This window comes from Sapajus apella, unplaced genomic scaffold, assembly GCF_009761245.1.
Source record: "Sapajus apella isolate SASKATOON/1434 unplaced genomic scaffold, GSC_monkey_1.0 scaffold103, whole genome shotgun sequence".
Lineage (NCBI taxonomy): Eukaryota > Metazoa > Chordata > Mammalia > Primates > Cebidae > Sapajus > Sapajus apella.
In genome coordinates, this window is record NW_022437043.1 from 95,223 (window position 1) to 117,876 (window position 22,654).

Here is a 22,654-nt window from a genome sequence, read left to right on the forward strand (position 1 = left end):
AAATATTGATGTAATTTTCTATTCTGCCTTCCTGAGCATGTGATTGTACTCTTGTTGGCTCATGATACCCATGTGTCTAGAAATATTTTTGAAGCTACGTGTGTGTATGTGTGTCTGGATATGTGTTAGGGTTAAGAAATGTTAAAGAAGGATATAGAAAGACCATCATCATATTTGCAGAATATGATTGCGCAGCAGGGCGACAGCCTTATAAGTCAGGCTATAGTCTTAAAAAAAATTGCTGTTTTTAAAGCTCATTCCCCTTTTACAACATAGCATATCCAGCCTCAAGGACTTAGAATAGAAGTAAAACACACTGAATCCACACAGCAAAGCCATGAGTCTTGCTGCTCAGTACTAAAAGGAAAATATGAACCAGGGAACTGAGAGACAGCTGAACCCCTTTCCCTCCCAGAAGAAAGTGGGAAGGAGAAAGAGGTAAAAGGAAAATGGAGATCAAACCAAGCTGTTATGCGTCCCCGATTGTTTTCGCTCCAGGTGTCAGTAGGGAGATGGTGAGGGGATTTAGAGAAATTAGGGTAACACCAAGAATGAATGAGACACAGCATGGCTGGACAGAGGAAGCCCCTAGGTTAAACTTCGTGGTACTGCCAGTGTTCAGTTCCTAGACTTGAGGTTACCATAGACTTGGAGTTGAGAATCCATGGACTTTTCCTAGGGGTCCCCTGCGACAGAATGAAGAACGCTTTAGCTGAGTCTTGGGGTAGATATCTGGGCCAGCAGACATGATGGAGCACTTAGAAGAGACCCAGGGATTGGTCAGTAACCAGTGGGAGTTGAAGTAAAGCCAAGTCACTACTGAGTTTGAAACAAGCTGAGAGGGTTAGCAAACAGGGTTATACCACCCACAGCCCTCAGTGGATACTGGGGACACAGTAAATAGTCCATTCAAAAGGGGACTAAGGTGTTCCCCTTATTATTTTGGAGGCAGAGGTCACTGTGCTCTTCCTGCCATCACAAGGATGCATTAGTCCCTCCTATCCCATCCCACTGAATCATAGTCTATTAGATATTCTTTTCCCTACTCCCACAAAAGATCCATTTTCACCCTTACCTGCATCTACCAGCTCCCTTGACTTCTGGCTTCTGGCTGCCTTTGCCTAATGGAAGTCACCAACAGAAAGGCAAGAGTGTGGGTAGAAAGATTGGGCTTATTTTCTTCCTGCTCCCTCCCTTCCTGGCAGTGAGTTAAAGGGGACTGCATTCCCCTGAGGAAGGTCACAGCTTCTTATGGGCAGCCCTCTCTCATAGCTATAAGCCTTACCAGGCTCTGGAACTCTTATCTCCTTTTACATTTTTAGGTTTAGGAGTGGCAGCATCCTCCAACTGTTGTGGGCTTTAGGTGCTTTTCCATCTCTCATTGGCTTAACTCTATCTACGCCTTTGAAAAATAGACCCTTAATTAAATGAACCTCTTTTGAATGTGGTTTCCATCTGGATAGAATGACTTTCTGTACTGGTTTGTCCCCAGACAGTCCCAGTCTATTCCAATTATTCCAGTGTAATTATTTCAGCATCCTAGGTTACTCTCAAAAGATCCTGGTTTGGACAGTATTCTACTCCTGGAAACCTGACTGCTGTAGCATCTTAGGGAGGGTTGCAGGAGGAAGCGTTATAGGTTATATTTGAACCATACTGCACCTTTAACTAATTTGCTTTCCTGCTCACTCAAAGGAGGGTATCCGATTAGTTATAGACATAATCAAAGAAGCTAAATTTCTGCTACCCTTGCATGTTGTGATGTGAATGATTTTTCGAGCCCTGTTGCTCAATTTTCACTACTGGGGGACAGTACTCTTCCTTACGCATCTTTGCCAGCTCAGCTATACCTAGTTCCCTGCCTGGCCCAACGTTCATAAACACTGTCTGAATGAACAATAAAGGAATGGTGTCACTATATTTAATCAGCGTGACAACTCACTCACACATAGAGGTAACCATGGCACCAGTTCCTACAGGAGCTGCACATATTTCACAGAAGAAGCTGCTGTTAAAGAAAAAGAAACTGGAGGAATGGTTGTGTGGGGGGGGAGAGGTTGGACATGAGATTGTAATCCAAATATGAATTCACAATGAAGTCTCATTTCTGTTATTAGGATGAACAAGAACTCTAAAGACTGGCCTGTAGATACTGTGGTCCCAACAATGAGCATCCCTGAGTGCAGTCAGTCTCTTTGCATTAGGAGTTAGAACTCACTGCCTCTACCTCCTGTCTGACCTCATTCTTTCTTTCTTCTTTTTTTTTTTTTTTCCTGAGCCAGAGTCTTGCTCTGTTGCCAGGCTGAAGTGCAATCTTGGCTCACTGCAACCTCCTCCTTCTGGATTCAAGCAATTCTCCTGCCTCAGTCTCCCGAGTAGCTGGGATTACAGGCATGCGCCACCATACCCAGCTAATTTTTGTATTTTTAGTAGAGACAGGATTTCACCATGTTGGCCAGGCTGGTCTCGAACTCCTGACCTCATGATCCACCCGCCTTGGCCTCCCAAAGTGCTAAGACGATGTTTATCTGAATAAATATGAATAGAAGAATCTCAGTAGAACTCATTTGTTTCTTTTGAGAAGCAGGAGTCTGGGGTACTCAACAACCACAACTGCCTATGACAACTTCTCAGAAATTCAGCCCCCCAAGAGTAGCCTTATCCCTTCTGGGTGGGCTTGCACTTTCTCTCAGCCCATGATGTTAATTTACTGAGATGCTGGTGATCAGAGGTGGGTGTTGTGACAGGAAGCTTCCTATGCGCCTTAAGCCAGGCCTGGGTGATTCCACAGTTGTAGTCCTGAAAATGACACTCACCTCATACTCATCACGATGGGTCTCTGAGTGCTCTTTGATTTTGACTACTGCTCCTCTGGGCTCTTTCTCCCTGCCATGCAGGGCTCACCCTCATATTAAGCAGCTCTCTCCTCAGGTCTGGGATCCGTTTGGGTTCACTCTTTTGCTATAGCAATTTATCATGACCTCCCCTGCAATGGACTTATCTCTGTTATTTTTTGGTTCTTTCTTACCTTTTCTCTGGCCATGACCACAAGAATCCCTGAGATTCCTGATAGATTCTCTGCATTCTGACTCTAGCTCCTTATGACTGCCCTCACTTGTTTCTTATACCCTGAAAGGACGATGGGTTCCCCAACTCAAGAAATGTATCATGCTTAACGCATGACTGCAAATTTTTGTTACCCCTCCCAAAAAGAGGTAAAGTCTAATTCTCTTCCCCTTGAACATGGCCTGGCCATAGTGGTTTTCTTCTAACAAATAAAATGCAAAGAAAATTATTCTCTGTGAACACTTACACTACATATTAAATTATTTCCTCTTAAAAGATGAGACAGCATTGCCTGGCTCTCTGTCTTTCTTAAGAGGCTCCCTCTTGAAACCAAACCCAGGCACCAGGGACAGGCCACATGTGGGCCTTCTGGCCTACAACCCCAGCTGAGGTCCTAGTTAACAGGCAGCATTAACCACCAGATACATGAGTAAGGACACCTTCATGAGAACTCCAGTTTCAGCCTCTGTCTGAGTGCAACCACTTAAGAGACCCTTAAGAGAAAACCAGCTGGCTGAGTCCAGTCAAACCCAGGCCTATGAAAAATAATATTAATAAATGCTTGTTGCTGTTTTAATGTCATTGTGGTTGGGGTGGTTTCTTAGACAGCTATAGACAACGATAATGGGAGGCAAGAAGAACTTGAATAAAGCTCCCAGAGAGCCAGAGGGTGATTAAAAGGTTATATCTAAAACATGATAACATGCTGGGGAGATTGAGCTTCTTAGTTAACCAAAGGAAAGATCAAGAGGAAATTTTTAAAATGTCTTTAAAAACACGACAAAGACTAAACCGTCTTGAGTTCCAGTGAGGACAGCATAACAAGAAATCAGCTTAAATTGTGGCATGAAAAATTTGGGATTGATGTAAGCAATGATTTTTTTGAGTGGGGAAAAAAGCCATGGGCATTCATATTTTCACAAATCATATATTGTCTTTATTGTCCTCCTACCCAGTTAGGTGCCTGCCCTCTCTTCATGTTCACTGTGGTTTCTAAAAACTATTAATGTAAAATATAATAAATAAAAATTGAAGATAAAATACATTAATAACTTTAGATATTCAATATTTGACTTATAAAGAATTAACAAAGGAATTATGTCCAAACAAGAATTCCTTAGAATGGTATCATCTTACATAGTATGATTTTTAAAATAATAACACAACTGGGTTAGTTGGTTTGGAGCTATGTAATATGATATGCCAAAAGATTCATATACAAGTGTGTACTGGAGAGACATCATTTAGCATTCTCATTATACACGAGACTATTTTGCAATTCCATGGCTTTCAACTTTCTTCAACCTGGAAGCACCCCCTGTCTTACCTCATCTGACTGTATAGTTACCTATTGCTAAGTGACAACTGCACCCTACCGAAAATAAAATTCAGCCTTCCCTCTGTATCCATGAGTTCCACATCTGTGGATTCAACCAACCATGAATTGAAAATATTTGAAAAAAATAAAATGGATGGTTGCATCTGTCCTGACAAGGAGGCATTTTTTCTTGTCATTATTCCCTAAACAATACAGTATAACAACTATTTACATAGCATTTACATTGTATTAGGTATTGTAAGTAATCTAGAGATGATTTAGTATACAGGAGGATGTGCACATGTTATATGCAAATACTACATTATTTTACATAAGTGACTTGAGTATCACTGGATTTTGGTATCCTTGGGGGTCCTGGAACCAATCCCTCTACAAGTATGAAGGGACAACTGTATTGTGTAGCTTAGCAACCATTTATATAGCTGATTTATATAGCTCATTCTGAGGGTTGATTGAGTCCCATGGTATCTTTGAAACTCTAGTCTGAGACTTTGCTATACTGTGTACAGTTTGGAGACATGCTGCGCCATCAGCAGGTGAGGTGCTCCATAGCCACCAGGAATATTGTAGCTCATGAACAAAGACTCAGAAACCCTTGACCAGACTTCCACCCTCACCCACTCTTGAAATATCCTTTTGTTTCTTTTCCCTACCTCTTCCACACTTACCTGATGCCACTCTTTGGACAGGAGCCTGAATTTACAGAAAACATCCAGAAACCTCTTGAAGGAATAAGGATGACCTGCCTGCTTCTTAAAGGTAATCACAAAAGCTGAACTTGAGAATTTTTTTCCTCTGCTTCTGCTGAAATTTTTTGATGCTGGAGGGCATTTATTCAGCTTTTATTATTTTCTTGGTAGAGAATATTTAATCTTACTAGTGGTTTGGTGTGGGTGGTGATCACTTCAGAGGGAAGAAAAAGAAATCCAAGCATATTTCTGTGGAAAAAATATGTATTAACCATTATATGGTGGCACATTCTTTATAGTTAATATACAGTTCAGGAAAGAACATAAAAGAATAGCTTCCAAACCATGCAGAAAGCAAAATCAACTCTGTGTAAACCATACCCTCCATTAACAAACTCTGAGCTGTGTTATCTAGTAAACCAGATTCATTTGCTGGTGGACAATTTTTCTGAATCAACTTATTGTTTCTAAAGTACCCTGGAGCTATAAAGTACCATTACAATGGATCAGAAGTTCTCTTGGCCTACAGCGTCAAAGGCTCAAAAAAGTAGGCCCAAGAGAACTAAGAGAGGGCCTTGGAATGTTTAGCATGCAAGTGCGAAGGCCAGAATCTTGAAGAAAACATGTAAATCACACTGCCATGAAACAAATCACAGTGTAGCAAAATGTTTATCTATGTTTGTTCTACCATTTACTATGTTAGTTTAACTGTCCCAGGAAACAATACTCTGTCTGTGATAGATTACTTATTTCTTAATGTCTTCAGTTTCCTGATCTGTGAAATGGAAAATAATAATAAGAAAATAGTAATAATACCCCCTTCATGAGGTTGTTTTGAGGAAGTAACACATAAATGTGTGTAAGCCAGTGACTGGTACATAATTCTAGCTAACACTTAGAGTCATGATGACTATTACTGCTAGCAGGTTCTATAATGTAGGGAAGAACATGTGTTTTTAAATTTGATAGAATTGAAGTTAAATGCCAGTTGCTTTTTAAAAAACATAAGTAGCAATGCATCCTTGGGTATATAACCATAAAATTGTGATAATGTTACCTATCTTATATAATTGCTATGAGGCTTACCTGAAATTACTTACAAAAATAATTGAACACAGTGTGTGGCAGATGGAAATTAATGAATGAATGATAGCGCTTATTACTCTTTGGAATTTTTGTAGTATCTGGAGAGATATGTTTGGTCTGTGCCATACTTGATGCTATGTAAAAATGAGCCACTGTGCCTCAGGATTTGTGGTAATAGTGGGCTGAGTCAGCTCAGGTCCTCCTAGAAGATGGGATTAGATGCAAAATGACTTATTGGGAGAGATTCATTTTGATGGATAAATGGGCAGTAAGCAAGAGTAGCCAGAAAGATCCTTCAGAATGGGAGGCACGTCTGACTCTTGTGGAAAGAGAGAGGAAGGAAGGAAGGGTGGGTAGGGAGAGACTCTGATAGTAGTGAAGCTCTGAGAAAGTCTCAGTCAGGCTGATGGGGAGCCCCAGAGCACAGACTGCACATAGGAGAGGTTCCCTGTCAGGCAGGAATAGCCTAGCTCTAGCTCTCTTGCTGTGCTTTGCCATTGGCCTGGGGTAAGCATAGCCTTGGTATGGGTGCCACAGTGGATCTGAAAGTGTTGCAGCTGTAGGCTGTCAGCAAATTATCCTTCTCCTCTGAGCAGGGTTCTTGAAGGGAGATCTGAATGCTGTACCTCTATGGCTACTGAAAGGGGCCGAGTTAAGCAGCATCCCAGTCAGAATTATCTTTGTTCATGTTAGTTAGTTCCTAGTTTGGGCCAAGCTCTCATAACATACCCTCTCTAAATGCGAAATTGAATAGAATTTTTTTAAAATAAGAAATACTACATGGAATATTTCTGCAGAACAATTGAGGCACTTAATTGAAAAACTACGATATTATGAAAAATTAACAGTTTTCATTTAGAGAAGGGCAACACAGGTGCCAACTTGTCCTGTTTGATTCCTGGAAGGAAGATAGACCCTACATTTCTTTTCTATATGTAACTGAAAAAACAAACAAACAAACGTAGATTTTAAGTAGCATCTTTAGTTATGAAGTTTCAATAATTCATTCTGGTGTCTATTCCTAATTGCATTAATGAGATTTATTTAAACTTTCTGTTTTAGAGGGATCTCAGGAATATAATAGTGGAGGTAGATTGGAGGAATATAGCCAGTCTACATTTACCTTTTATTTCATCTTCTACAAAACCTTTGCTTTTTCCACATTTCCTTTGTATTTTCCCCTTATTTTGTAATGTCAGGAAGGAAACTCTTTTCCTTTACCCTGTTAGGTTTTGTGATTGGGACCTATGAACTAAACTGACAAGAGACAGATTAGGAAGAGAAAACACAGCTTTTAATCATCAACATTCGTGTGCATATGGGAGTTCACAAAGAAATATCACTCAAGGGGCAGTTAGAATTTGGAGCTCATACACCATCTTCATATGGGAAGGGTGGAGAGAGAAAGGGTATTTATGGAAAAACAAATGACATTTTCTTGGAAAGATAAATGAGCCGTTAGGAGAATACATGGGAGATATGAGCATTTCTGTGACAATATCTGCTTAGCTGTGGTGTAGAGACCTCTAATCTCTGGTGATAAGAGTCAGTCTTCCCTAGTTTCTCCCAAGATGAGGATTTATGACAACTGAGTTCTTCTGAGTTCTTTGGGAAGCTCTACTTTTAGGCAGATAAGGGATTTTAGAAAGTCAAATGTCTTCTCAAAATAATTTTTTATGCTATGGAGACATATTCTGAACCCCTTCAGTGACATGGATACTGAAATATTGGTTTGCCACACAATTTGAGGACATAGATCAAATGTGGTGTGTAAGGCTCACTAATACTAATGGTATTACCTTGCCAGCTCAGTGTTTACTTACCGAAAATAATTTAATAGTGGTGGAAAACAATCCAGACGAGCTCATAAGTGACATTTGCTGATGGCGTAGGTCATAGAAACAACTTATTGGAAAGAAAAAAAGTTACAACTTTTCTAATCAGAATTTTACCTTAATAAGGAAAAGGAATTGGAATTAAAGGAATGAGGAAAGGGAAGAGAAGTTATGAACATATCAGACAGGAAATTCCAGAGCCAAGAAATAACAGGTTTGTGGCTAGATAAACTGACTGCTTAAGAAAAGCCAACAGGTGTGAACCAGTGAAAGTGTCACATCACTAGGGAATTGACAGGACTGGTAAATCAGCAGCAGGCCTGAAGAAATTAAACCTTGACAGTCCAGGCAGAGACCATGAACACAGTTGCTATGACCCGTTCTGAATTTTCTACCTGAGTTGAAAATGAGATGAGAGTGACAACGAAGGTTGATGTTGATGCTGCTGGTATCCTATGGAATCATTTTAGAGTTTTTGATAAAAACAATGTAAGTTCTCTTTTTTTTTTTTTTTTTTTTTTAAAGATGAGCATCTCTGAAAAGCAAGGGAAACAGGATTATACACTAGATAAGTTAGTTGACATAACTTTGCCTTCGACCAAAGCAATGTAGGACTAAATAGTGTACTGAAACTTTTGTTGAGATTGTGTTTGAGGTTCTGCTAGAAGTGGGTAATTACTTGATACCATTGACCAAACAAAACTCCTGTACTATCTGGGAATTGATCCTCTTTGAACAAATGGGTATATTCAATAGTATTTATTGCACCATTGTTTTTGGTGACAAAAAATCTGTAAACCATCTGTATGTCAATAGAGAAATTATCGAATAAATTGCAATATATTTATACTATGCAGCTATTAAGAATGAGATCAATACTTACTGACTTTGAAAGATATCTATAAAGAAAAAAATACCATGATGTTAAAAAGTATTCCAAAATTACACCTGAGAGACTTTAAAACTTGTTTCCATCTGGTTGATAATAAAAAGCAAATTATTCAATTATAGTTCTTTGAATTTAGCTAGTAGATAGATGAACTCCTTGTCTTATGCTTGGGCCACTTTTCTCTGCCTCAACGTAGCTGAAATAATCTTGAGAAAATAATATTATAATGGTAAAATTACTACTTTTTAAAAGTTGAAGGGGTAAGTAGATTTGGGGTGGTAAAAGGTGGAGTAATAAATGTTCTAAATTGTTTGTTTACAGTTAGCTACTTTAAAAATGTTTCAAATTAGAGACGAAAAGAAAAGATGTTGTATACCACCTTTTGAGTAGTGGTGGAGGAGGTAGAGAAGCAAAACTGGTCAATGTAAAAGGTGTAGAATTGCCTATATGACCCCATATTGATACGGTTCCCATGACTGGAGGAACACAAGGGTTCTTGGTCCTTATGCCTGTTTAGATAAAATGACACAGACACATGTGGAGTGGAGTGGTTTTAAGGAGCAGGAAGTTTAATAGGCAAGAAAGAAGGAAGAAGAAAGAAGGAAGAAGCCCCTCCCCTATAGAGAGACAGAGGACAGGGGACTCCAAAGTCCAAAGCTGAGAGAGGAGACCCCAAGTGCCACAGATACCAGCTAGCTTAATGAGTAGGCTAGAGGAGGCGGTGTCTGATTTGCAAAGGGCTCAGGGGATTGGTTTGACCAAGCATGTCATTCACGTAGCCATTGAAAAAGCTGGCCCTCCCACCTTAGCCTTTTCATATGCAAATGCAGGACACCCTGATGTTCTATACACTAGGGACAGCCATGTTGCCAGGAACATGTGAGGCAAGGACGTGAAGGCCTGTGGGAATCCCCACGTTTGGGTGGACCGTTTCTAATGGCCAGGATTTGCATATCAAAGGTTGCTGGCCGGGCTCTAACAGCTACTTTAAAAAGGAAAACTTCCCAAGGACCCCTTTTACTCTCTATCTGCCTAAAATGATTTCTTAATTACTCCCACAACAATATCTGTATAGAGCATTGCAGTTTTAAGGACATTTTCACATCTAGTTCCCCACTTGTCAGAGAGCTGGATATACGCCAGCCACTTCATAGAAAAAAATGAAAGCAGAAGTAGATTAGTTCTACCTAAATTCTGTCTCTGAGTGCTGGCTAAATTGGACAATTGATAAAATCTGTATGTGGAGTCAGTCAAGAGAAAATTAAGGTTTTCTTCATCGGAGTTTAGAATTGAGATATTCTTCAGTGTGAATAAATACATGAGCTGTGCTGTGGATGAACTCACACCTCTCCTGTATTTTACAGAGGCTCTGAAATATTTGGAAGCAGAATGAGGATGGAGTAGAAGGGACACCATCTGGGTTGTGATACAAGTTAAGAGGAAAGAGCAGAGGACTTGGGGTATGGAGGTCACAGATGAATTAAAGTGATGATTGTATTAGTCTGGGTACAGAACTCCCACTTCTGGTAAGGTTGGACTAGTTAATTTAAGACTAGCGCTCCTGCTGAAGACCTAGGAAAAGCTGACACATACACACACACCTCATATTAAAATGATATTCTTGAAAGTGCCAGATAAGATGGCTAAAAACAAAAAAATAGAGTAGAGAATTACTGAGCCAGAAACCACTGGAAGATAGATTTCCAGGAAGTGAGGCAGGGTTTGAGGCCACTTTTCCCTTGGGATATCTGCCATTTTTTTAGTAGGTAATTAAGAACCTAAAAGGTTCAATGCTGCTTTTGATAGCTAGCTGAAGAATAGAAAAACATTTGAAAATGGAACTTAGCTTTTCTACATGTAGAGGAGGAAATCTATATTGTTACCTCATAGGTTCTTAGTTGAGACACTCTCCTGAAAGTTAAAGTCAGATTAACAAGAGAAAAACCAGCAGAAGTTTATTGACAAATGCTATACATATCACACAGGAGAGGCCTCAGTTCAAAAGTACTTTTCTCTCAAGGCAGTGGCCTAGGGGTTTTGCTTAAATAGTATTTTAACCAAGAGGCATAAATTCTACAGTAGAAAGACAAAAAAAGAGTATCTTCAGGCTTCCAAAAGTGGGAAAATGTGAGAAGTTAAGTTTATGGAAAGAATGAAGTCTGCTTCTAGATCCTCGGGTACCACTGTCTCTGAGCTGATAAGCAAGCTTGTAAAGGGGCCTATCTTTAGGTGGGAAAAGGTAGAGAGGAGGAAAGAAAAACCTTTGTCTTTGTAAATATTTGTCCTGCCATCAGGCAAGCAGAGGGAGGAGCAGAGTGTCCTCCTGCTTTTTAATATTCTTCAGCTCAACAATTCTCAGTATTTTAGACAGCAATATTTTTGTTTTCTTTATACACAGAAAATTCCCAAATGACTTCACTAGTACATTTTACCAAACATTTAATGAAAATAGAATGAGAATCTGTTAAAAATGATATAACATATAGAGAAAGATAGAACATTCCCCAACTCATTTTATAGGCCAGCATAATCACAGATACTAAAAATCTGGAATATAACAAGAGACATTTCAGGTCAATATTACTCAAGAATGTACAAGAAAAATCCCAAGTAATATAATAGCTATTCTAATCTAGGAATATATTAAAAATATAATGTATCTGAACCAAGTTGAGCTTACTCCAGAAAGGCAAGGTTGGTTTAACAATACAAAGCTGAGCACTGTAATTCATCACAACATAATTAAGGGCAAAAATGATGTGTTCATTTCTATAGATGCCGAAAAAAAATGATAAAATTCCACATTTTAGGGTAAAAACTCCTCCAAGCAAACTAGTAATAACAGGGCACTTTCTTAAACTGATAAAATTACCTACAGAAAAAAGCTACAATAAAAATCAGACTTAATTATGAATTGCTAGAAGCTTTTCCTTTATGACTGAGAACAAGACAAGTTTGCCTGTGATCACTTCTATTCATTGTTGTACTAGAGGACCTTAACAGAGAAATAAGGTAAGATAGAAACTTGGAACTGAAACAGAGGAGAACAAAAGTAACTGAAGTCTACAAATTTGCTTGGCCCTGCTTTATTTTGGGAAAGGGTGGCTAGGACTAATTTGTTCTAAGTTTTGTATATCTTTTTTTTAACCTTTTCTTTCTTATATTTGGTTCTATGCAAGTTAAATGGCATATCTGGGAAAAAATATAAAACGATGGTTAGTGGCCATTTGAATTGACTTCTGAAGAGAGGAGACATTTTGAATCAGCCTTGCTGTAGTCAATGGGGCTTTCTGAAGCTCAGTGAAAATCCTTACTTGTGCCCTATTCAGGCCAATGTTGCTGGAATATCTTATTTTGATTTTACTATGGCTGATAACATGCAGAGTATGGAAAGAGTATTATTTTGGAAGATATTTTCTCTGGGGCTATTTTTTAGAACAAAATCAACAGGATACTGACATATGTTCAGATACTGGAGCACTGACTGATCCTACTGATATATGTTTGGATACTGGAGCACTGATTGTGACTCACGTACTCTTAAAGAAAATGACATACATCTGGCTATTGCACATGCATGAAAATGCCTAAGCCTGATACTAATGGATGAGTAAGCTTAGCTCTAACAATCGGAATGAAAATAAAACAATTTATTTTCAGACTTGCTATTACTAGACAAGTTCAAACAACAAGGATGATCATGATAGAATCAACAAAAATCTTTGCATAATAGACTGACAGGCCATGCAGTTATGAAAGAAGCAGTAGATGTAACCTACATAGACATCAGTGTAGCTTTGATTATATTAAAATGATATTCTCCTCCAAAAAGAGAGGAAAGTTTCTCCACTATTCTTATATATCTATTAGGAGGGTAATAAGAAGGAAAAGGTAATTGAGGGAGTCACTGGGCAGGTGAAAAGCATAGTCAGAATGAGTATACTTGGGAGTGGGGTCATAGGTTCCTAAGTGAATTTAGGATGTTTCCATAGATGGTATTAACCTTCTTTCCTTTTTAGTCTGACTCAAGTGGTTACAACTAAACATGGCGAGTTTTTTCCACTGATTTGGCTGCTGTTGGGCTGCATACATGCAATGTCAAAACAACAGATCACTTTTGAAACGTTGCCAACATGGGCGATTGACTCACACCACCAGTTACAAATAAATGTTTAAGGGTCTTCCATATACTGAAGAGCTGATGTTTAAATTCATCTTACTTCTCACAAACACATAAAGTGTGATGAAGCTTGTTGCTTGTTGCTCCTGGGGAGGCAATGAAAGATCAGCAGCACACCACCGAAAACATGTGAGTGTAGCCATATGTTGAGCCTCACTAGCAATTATGGAATGCTTTAAAATAGATAGGTATTCACATATTGAAGTTATGAATTTTAGATGTTTATCTTATTTGATACAGCCATCTGAACCAAATCGTGAGATTTGGTTTTCCTTTTTCCTTTTTTTGAGACAGGGTTTTGCTCTGTCACCAGGCTAGAGTGCAGTGGCACAATCTCAGCTCACTATAGCCTTGATCTCCCAAGCTCAAGCAATCCTCCCACCTTAGCCTCCTGAGTAGCTGGGACCACAGACAAGTGCCTCTACATGTGGCTAATTTTTGTGTGTATGTATGTATGTATGTATTGGTAGAGACAGGGATTTGCCATGTTGGCCAGGCTTGTCTTGAACTCCTGGTCTCAAGCAATCCTCCCACCTCAGCCTCCCAAAGTGCTGGGATTATAGGAGTGAGGCACCATGCCCAGCCAAAATTTGATTTCTCAATGTGATTTCAGGATTTTAGAATGGGTGCTGTTTCTCCTACACTTTCCTTCCCTCAGTCTCCATGTTAATTTGTTCAGAGTATGCACTGTACAGGGTCAGCACATTTGAGGAATCACCATTCACGTTGGGGACATATACAGAACTAACTTACATGGGAGTGCTGCAGGTAAGTGTAGACATTCCAGGCCTCTTGGCTGAGTCCTGAAGCAGCAAGAGAGCGCCCTCTACTCCATAAACTTTCACTCCCTCAGCTGGTCATGCACATCTCAGCAAAGCCTGCACTCTCACATTTACTTCGACATGAACTGTACTTTTATGGCTGTACTTTCTTCTGGCTATACTCTGAGTATCTGGATTCCAACATTTCCTCTTACTCTGAACTTTTCATGGTCATCTTCTCTGGGGATGGAGTATGTGTACTCTTTATGTTTTATGTGCTGGGCAGGAGGTAAGTGTACAGGAATGTATGGTTGTGTGTGTGTGTGTGTGTGTGTGTGTGTGTGTGTGCACAAACAGCTGCCACCCACAGGCTCTGGGATGTTCTGAGGACTCAAATGGACTACATTCAAATAGACTTTTTCCAATCCCTAGAGGCAGTGTTCCCCTGCTTTCTTCTCTCTCTCCTGCCCTTCTCTGTTTTTTACACACTGGCTACCTCTATGGTCACTGTGGTAGGCTGAAAAAAATGACATCTCCCCCAAGATATAGTCACTTCCTAAGCCTCAGAACCCGTAAATATTTCCTTATGTAGTAAAGAGTGGATATTACCTTATATGGCAAAATATGTGATTAAGTTAAAGACATTGATAGGCAGTGCTTATCTTGAATTTTCTCGGTGGGGCCTAAATGCAATCACATTAGCCTTGTAAGAGAGAGGCAGAGGGAGTTTAGAGACAAATACAGTCAACCTAATGTGGCCAGAGGGGTCAACAGCTGATTGCTATGTATGATTGTTGGGATTACACGTTAATATATATATTAGTTTTCTATTGCTACATAATAAATTGCCACAAACTTAGTAACTTACAACAACACATATTTATTGTCTCACAGTTTTTGTGGGTCAGTTAGCTGACTTAGTTGGGTCCTCTGCCAGGCTGCAATCCAGGTGTCAACCAGAGCTGAGTTCTCATCTAGAGGCTCACTGACAATGGACTTGCTACCAAGCTCTTGTGGTCATTGGCAGAATTCATTTCTTTGTGTTGGTAAGACTGAGGACTCTGGCTTCTTGTTGGTTATTGGCTGGAGACCACCCTCAGCTCCTAGAGGCTTCCACAGTTCCTTGTCACATAGACCTTTCCATAGATCGATTTAACATGGCAGCTTACCTCTCCAAAGCCAGCAAGGAAGAAAGATAGCAAGTTGGCTAGCAAGGTGGAGTTATATAATGTAATGTGATTACAGGGGTGACATTCATGGCCTTTGCCATATTCTGTTGGTTACAAGCAAGTCAAAGGCCCCACCACACTCGAAAGGCAACCATACAAAGGTATGAACTCCAGTGGGTGGGGATCCTAAGAGCACCTTAAAGCCTGTCTACTACAATATATTTGTTTAAGAAATTGTATGGAAAGATGTTGATCAAAGGGTACAAAGTTTGTTTTGCAAGATAAGTAAGTTCTGGAGAGCTAATGTACAGCCTAGTGACTATAATTAACAATACTGTATTGCATATGTTACGTAGAAGTTGCTAAGAGGGTAGATCTTGAGTGTTTTCACCACACACACACACACACACACACACAGAAAATGGTAACTATGTAAGGTGATGAACATGTTAATCAGCTTGATTGTGATTGTTTCACAATGTGTATGCATATCTAAACATCAAATTGTACACTTCAAATACATACAATTTTTGTCAATTATACCTCAATAAGGCTGAAAACAATTATTAAAGAATGAGAAACTTTTCCTAATTCACACGAAAGTATCATATAGGTAGTAGCAGCTTTTTGTCCACCCCAACGTTTTTTATTTTTTTCTGACAAAAGTAGTGCTAATATGATAAATCAAGGGACAGACATGTCGTTATTAGCTGACGGAAAGTGATAAAATTGGAGAGAATGTAATCATGGTATAGTTTTACAGGCATTCTTTCCATTTTGATAACATTTATTAGAATGTGCCTGACAGAAATCTTAATAAATAAACCACCACAACTTAAAATATCTCCTCTTGGCTTGAATTCTTTTGTTTTATCTGAAAATATCTCCCATACAGGTTCTATAAATATGCATTTGTTATAAAGTTGTGTGTTCATCTTAGTGAATTTAGAAAGTAGAGGTTGCTCATTAGTGTTGATCTAGTTTTTCTTGGTACCTGTAACTAGAAAGTATTATGAGCTATAGTGTGTTGAATGGGAAATACTTGAAAATAATTTTCTTCTTCTTCAAAATCTTGTCCATTCCCATTGGCCCAGACAGGTTTTAGGCCTGAGTCACCACTTATCTGGACTGTTGCTAAAGACTCCAGACTTCTCTTATTCTAGTCTATGCCTATCTGATTTGTACTTCTCCTCAGCTTACATACTTTTTGTAGTGCTTCATTCCCTTCATCTTAAATTCTGAGTCCTTTTGACTATTCTCCAAGGCCCCACATGGTCCCCCTGCTGGCCAGTTCCTTCAGGCTCTTCATATCAGAGCGAATGAGGAAAACATGCTCTTCTTACATGCCATAGGCCTTTGTACATTCTGTTCCTTCTACCTGAAATGTCTTCTCCCCTTTCTTCAACTCGTAAACTCCAATTCACTTCTTTAGTGCTTTGCTTTGTTTTCTTTACATATTTATTAACTTGTATTATGAAACATTTCAAACATAAAAGAAATATACAGAGTAACAGAATAAACAAGCATATCCCTACCATCTGTTTAAAAAATATTGGTATCTTGCCATATTTACCTCAGATGTATATTTTTCCATTTCTGTAGTAAACATTTTCTAACAAACAGAAAGTTGAAAGAGTGGTACAATGAACACTCATATACCTGGTACTGAGTTTTGACAATTATTAATATTTTGCTTATTTATTCTCCTTCTCTCATTTTATTTATTTTATTTATTACCACCTCCCCCGACACCACATACATGGGAAACATTTAAAGCTAAGTAAGTCATTGCAGGCATCATCATGACACTTTACCTCAAAATATTTCCACATACCTCTCCTAAGTGTAAGATGTTCTTCCACATGACCTCCACATCATTGCTGCATCTACAAAAATTAACAAGAATTCTCTTACCTCATGTAATACTCTGTCAATATAAAAAGACAATTTCCCCCCAAAGTATCTTTTTATATCTTTTTTTCTTCTCAACATCCATTCAAATTTCACTTAGTACATTTTGTTTTGTTTCTTCAAATTATTTCATTCTAGAATGGTCATCCCTACAATTTTTTCTTATGATACTGACTTTTTGAAGTCATCAGGACAATTGACTAAGTGGCATAATGCATAATCTGGACTTCTAAGAATCTTTTCTCATGTTTTCATTTAACATCCACTTTAGAATATATGTCTCCTGATATCTGAACGTTTTCCTCTTTCCCATCACTCTTTTACCTTATGGTTTTAGCATACCTTGATGCCTGAATCAATGATATAATTAGTGATTCTAAGATGATAATTTTCTAATTCTGTCAATTATTCTACATTTATTAGTTGCCATTCTGCTAAAAGGAAGAGCATTTATCACTGATCAACTGGAAGTGAACTTCAGTTCCTCCTCTAGGGTGATTACTTCATTCTTTCCCTTTAATTAGCAATTTTTAAAGTAAGTCATCTCAGTGATGGCAGATGAGTGGGTTTTTCCTTCTTTTCTTCCTTTTAAGTATTTTATGGGCTATCTTAGTATGAGTTTCCCCAGAAACAGACCCTGAAACAGAATTCAAGTGAAGGTATTTATTTAGAAAGTGATTCCAAAAACACTGGTAGAAGAGTAGGGAAATGAGACAGGGAAGAGATGGAAGATAATCAGGCAGCGTTACTTAGTGGTTCACCACTGCAATTGACTAGAGCTTAATCCTGATGCAGAAAAGAGCCATGTAACACATGTGCCACAGAGCTATCTCATTTGAGAGGTGTTCATTCACCAATTTCTGTCAGTCATTCTTTGGAGACTGCTCCTAGGAGCATTAATTAGTTGGTATTATCAACTGGCCATGTGGGCAGGCAAAAGGGCTCCAATATCCAGAGAAAGCCCTCCAGCAAAGAAACACAGGTGCTGGCAGGTGCTGGCACTCAGAAGTCTCCTGACGATTCTCCTGATGATTCTCCTGACGAAGGGATATGAGTAAGGCAATAACAGCTAAGGTCAGCTACACTTATTCATGAGTTTTTATTTATTCAGTGTGTTACCATCACTTAGAGTCATTAATTCTGTTGCTTAAAGTCGCCCAAATTTGGCCAGTGGGAACCTTTTGAAGCCTACTTGCCCTGGATTCTTTTGGTACACTTTTCATTAGCTTTGGTAACTTTCTTACTTTCTGAGACGTGATGAACCAGACCTGGAATTAATCATTTCTCCAAGAAGTTCTGATTGATATTATGAAGGAAATTAGGATCTGAGATACTCACTGTTTCTGCGTGTGTGTTTCTTGGCCCTTTGAGTGGCCTCGTTTCACAAGTTCATATCGAAATTTTCAATTCAAATTTATATAGAATTCTTAATATATTTTTAACTTTTGTTTTCTCTTACACTGAATATATGGTTTCTAATACCACTATTATTTAAAAATTAGTATACCAATATGGCTATTGATTATATATTATAATTTCCTTGTATTTTTGTTCTTACTATATTCTAATAAGTACATACAGAGCACTATGTTCTACAATCACTTGAAATAACTTTCTCTCTCTTCTTTGCCTTTTAAAAAACATTTTGATATAGTTATGATAATTTCTTGCCATTTTAGAGGTTTCTTTTATTTTTGAATATAGTAAAACATTTGCACAGTGCATATATCAAAACATATATAAGAAAATACTCAGAGAAATCTGCCTTTTTTAAGTTTCCTGGTTTGCCTTTACTGTGCTTGTTTTTGCATATGTATTTACATTTCCCTTGCTTTCTTACCAAGATGGTAGACTAGTATATATACTGTTATGTACTTTGCCTTTTCTTTCTAACAGTGTATCCTGGACTTTACTGTAATTCATAGAGATCTCCCTCATCATCTTTTAAAATTGCATAACACTCCATTTTGTGGCAGACACACAGTTTATACCACTGCTGTTGAATGACATTTGGGTTGATTCCAAACTTTTTCTTTCTCAAATAAAGCCGCAATGGATAATCTTGTCTGTGTGTGCGTGTGTGTGTGTGTCTGTGTGTAGTGTGTGTGTATGTGTTTATAAAGGTGTAACTTAGAGTAGATTCTCGGGCATCCATAGCCTCACCAGTAGAGACTATTGTTATTAATGCACTTGCTTATTCCTATTATACTCTCATATTATTTATACTGTTGCACTTTTCCTTCTAAAGTCTTTTGTCTCCAAGTTTCCTTTTGTCTAATTGCACTGGCTAATACCTCCAATACAATGTTAAGAGTAGTGGACATAGTGAGATCCTTGCACTGTTTCTAACTATACTGTGAGTGTCTGCACTGATTCCCTATTAAGTAAGATGCTGGCTTTATTCAATCTTATTTTGTCATAATAAAGAAGGACCACTGCCTATTTTATTAAATGTTTTAGAATGGGTTTTGACTATTACCAGATGCCTTTTTAAACATATATTTATAATTTTAAAGATATATTAATAGAAAGTATACATTAACATAATTTTTAAAATATTGCAACTTACTTACATTCTTGGAATAAACCCTGCTTGTTCATGATATGTGAGGAGCTCTGTGGATCCACTCCCCAGTGAAACCAATAGAAATTATAAAAAACAAACAAGCATTTAAAGTCTCTGGAAATAGCCCTAAAGGCATAATGAAAATGAAGAAACATTTATTCAAGATTACTTACTAAAACTCAGGAAGAACTGTAAGTCTGTGGTATTTGTATCCTCCCTCCCTTCTCTCAGTTCAGTGAGTCAGAAACTCCACTCAATACTGGTATAGCCAAGAATACAGGGCTCCTTTTTCTCCCAGCTCCCAGTTGAGGGCTATCTTACTGGAAGAGGCACAAAACCACCATTTCTCATCCTGCCCTCAGCTGCCTGTTGCTGAATCTAAGCTCTCGGTAAGTGCAGGTGAGAGGGAGGGGATCCCTTCTTCTGCCCAGCCCTCACTTGTGGAATGGAGTCTCTCTACCTTGGGAATGGCCAAGAACAAATCAAAAGAAGAGGGCTGGCTGAGTGCAGTGGCTCACACCTGTAATCCCAGCACTTTGGGAGGCCAAGGCAGGAGGATCACTTGAACCCAGGAGTTTGAGAACAACTTGGGCAACATATAAGACCCCTGTCTATGCAAAAAATTAAAAAAAAAATTAGCCAAGTGTGGTGGCATGGGTCTGTGGTTCCAGCTACTTGAGAGGCTGAGGTGGGAGGATCACTTGAACCAGGAGGCGGAAGGTTGAGGCTGCAGTGAGCCTTAATGTCACCACTGCACTCCTCCCTTTGAGGGAGGCTTTGTCTCAGGGAAAAAAAAGAGTAAGAGGACAGAAGTCCAGAAATGTATTTCACATAGCTAGCCAAAAAAAAAAAAAAAAAAAAAAAAAAAAAAAAAAAAAAAAAAAAAAACAAAGAAAAAAAACAAAAAACCAACCTTTAAGGCTAAAAACAAAGCAAAACCAGTTACTACTAATCTTGAGGATAAATATTATGAATAATGAAAAAGTGAACTGTTAATAAAGCTTTTGTAAGTATACAAAAGAAACTTGCACACTTCTCAAAGAATGAACTAATTTTGAACCTCTGCAGAATGAACTGATTCCTCTGTAGTGTCATGAAGGAAAATCAGCTAATATTGATGAAACTACAGAATTAATGGGTCACTTGTAATATGGTAGTGATGCATCTAATTTCCCCAAAAGACCAATAACTAAATGTTTTTTACAAAAAAAAGTCTTTCTTCAACCTAGAATGCATTCACATATTATGAGGTTTGGAAATCCAAGGTTGGTTTATTATACCACTTGTATAATCCACATTTTCTCCCACTGATTTGTAAGATCACATCTGTCATAAGCAAGTAGAGCAAAGTGTCCAGAAATAAACTTATGCATATATGGAAATACTATATTTATTGAGACACATGCTAGTACCATAGAGTATTAACTACCATAATTTTACAATGGTTATGATATTTGATATGGTACATAATGCTGCCCTTATATCCAGTTATTCATAATTTTTTGACTATAGCTATGTATATCTTGGGGTTCGTTTGTCAAGTTTTATGTAAAATCTTGCTTGGATTTTAATCAAAATTGTGGTGAAATTATTCTCTAGAGAGGTCTTGTACATATTTGCTAACCTTATTTCTAGATATGTAATGACTATTGTTCCTTGTGAATAGAGTATTTTTTCAATAGCATTTAAAAATTTAGTTATTAATAATATATAGGTATGTTGTTGATGTTTGTATGTTAATGATATATTGAACAAGCTTGCCAAATCTTAAATCCAATTATTTTATTCAAAATTCTCCTTTATTTTCTATGTAAACAGTAATAGATAGAAGTGAGAATAGATATGCTAAAATGTGAAACGGTATGACTTTGTGTTTTAACTTGCATTTTCTTGCTTATTAATGAGGATGAACATCTCTTCATTTGTTTGTCGTTCATTCAGGTTTCTTATTAATTCTTCCTTTCCTAGGAATTCCTATTCCTACCTCCTAGTCTGTCCATTCAGGAATCCGATTCCTATTCCTGTTCTGACCTGAATAGAATTGAACACAGAATTATTTTATTTTAAAAAATTTGTACTGTTATGTAGAATCTTACATACTTAATATTGCATTTACATACATTTTCCCCTTGTAATTATCTCAGAACATGGCTTTATTTGGAGATAGGGAATTTATTAGTTTCTTGAAACAAACTTCTTTTCAGTGTGTTGATCTGTTCTATTTTTTTTTTGTTTTCTATTTCACTACATTTCTCACATATTTATATTTTTTCTCCTTATACTTTCTTTAGGTTTAATTATATTTTCCTAACTTTTCCATTGAATGTTTACCATTAGTTTGAATCCATTTAATATTTTAAACAATGAATTTGAACTACTTCTTCTAACTGCTGTATCTCCCAAATTTTGATGTCATTCTTTTGTTAAAGTTTACTTTCTAAACATTTAAAAATTTCTCTTATGATTTCTCTTTAACCTGAAATTCTTAGCCCTTGAGTTTCAAGACTATGTGCACCTAAATTGTATTTTATTTTGAACCCTGAAAAAAATTCCCATCATTGTATTACATATGATCCACAGGTGCAGCTAATAGAATATAATTGGAAATGAAGTGAATTTGATTTTTTTAGAATTCTTAATGGCTACAGGAAGAATACTTCCATTTGCTTCAACCTTCCTACTGGTTTAACTGACAATAATAAAATATAACCTTTTTATCTAGTAATAACCTCAAACAATCAAATCTTTCTGGCAATCAGAGTGACTGTCAGTGTGCAGAAGCAATAATATAGTGCCCATAACTTTACAAGGTAAATATCTGTGTAAGCGTCCTAAAATGTTTTAAGCTTTGGTGGGAATCGTGTCTAACTTTGAGGAGAATAATCCCCAAAAGACTCTAGGTAGAGCCAGTATTTTAGGAAGAACTGTGAAGCTATGCAAAGAAATAGAACTGCTTTTTATTTTTAAGATTTTTTTTGTTTGTTTTTGAATTTAATTGCATTGTGGTCATAAAATGTGATATGTAAGATACCAATTCCTCATACTTTTTGAGATTATTTTTGTGACACAGTGTTTGGTCAATTTTTGTAATTGTTCCAAGTATACTTAAACTATGGTATCTGTTGGGTCATGCCATTCTCTCTCTCTTTCTGTATATAAATAT

At 37.7% G+C, this 22,654-nt stretch overlaps 1 pseudogene; it reads left to right on the forward strand.

Annotated features, from left to right (window-relative positions):
• Positions 1 to 1,960: 1,960 nt before the first annotated feature.
• Positions 1,961 to 20,640, forward strand: LOC116536713 (annotated as a pseudogene).
• Positions 20,641 to 22,654: the final 2,014 nt, after the last annotated feature.